The sequence below is a fragment of the Apaloderma vittatum genome, unplaced genomic scaffold, assembly GCF_000703405.1.
Source record: "Apaloderma vittatum isolate BGI_N311 unplaced genomic scaffold, ASM70340v1 scaffold10937, whole genome shotgun sequence".
Taxonomy (NCBI): Eukaryota; Metazoa; Chordata; class Aves; order Trogoniformes; family Trogonidae; genus Apaloderma; species Apaloderma vittatum.
In genome coordinates this window covers 4,762-5,577 of record NW_009727821.1, presented here as the reverse complement: position 1 = coordinate 5,577, position 816 = coordinate 4,762, and positions in this window count along the sequence as shown.

The window sequence follows — 816 nt, the reverse complement described above, 5'->3', positions numbered from 1 at the left end:
TCCCTTTTTTTTTTTTCTTTGGGGGGGGGGTGTGCGTGTGTGTGTGTGTGTGTGCCATTTTCCGCAGTGCTAGCTTGGAACAGACAGTTCAGCCTTTGTCTTTTGACACAGATAAAGCACCTGTAAGCAATGCTCTGTCCAACTGTTTTATGTGCTGATTTCTCAAATCTGCAATAATTTACTTCATCAGGTTAATGTTTTTACCTGAATATAAATAAAAAAGTTTGCTTCACCTTTTTGTTCATAGTTTTGTACTGTATGCATAAAGTTCAATTGTGTAAATTACGGTAATGCAAGTAAATCATCCTAACTCTACTTGGCTAATAGCCTGCAACCTGTGGATGATTTAGTACTAAAACAAGATCTTTTAAAAATCTCCAACGTAGAGTGATTTTTTTTTTTCCTTTCTGTGGGTTCCAAAAACGGTCAATTACAAATATACCTGAGATGTACCTGCTATATAGTTCATCTCTATGTAAATGTGATAGTTAATTACTTTTATTCAATTTTGAGAAATCAAAATTCATTTCAGTGCTTAGAGATTGTTAAGTTTTGGCTGATCAGGCTAGTATTTCCCCTAAACTAACAGGTGTTCTTTTATCTAGCTGAAGAACTTGTACTTCCAGAATATGTAATGGACGTTCTTTCAGTGAACATGCACAGAATTACATGTGGTTGCTCTTATCAGTGGCACCGAAATGTAATGCAAATCTGTCGTGAGCATGAGTAGAATGTGAAATTCTTGCATAAAGAACCTAATAACTGAACAGTTTCTACTACAGTATTAAAACTGGAAGAAGGTGCTTCACACTGTAC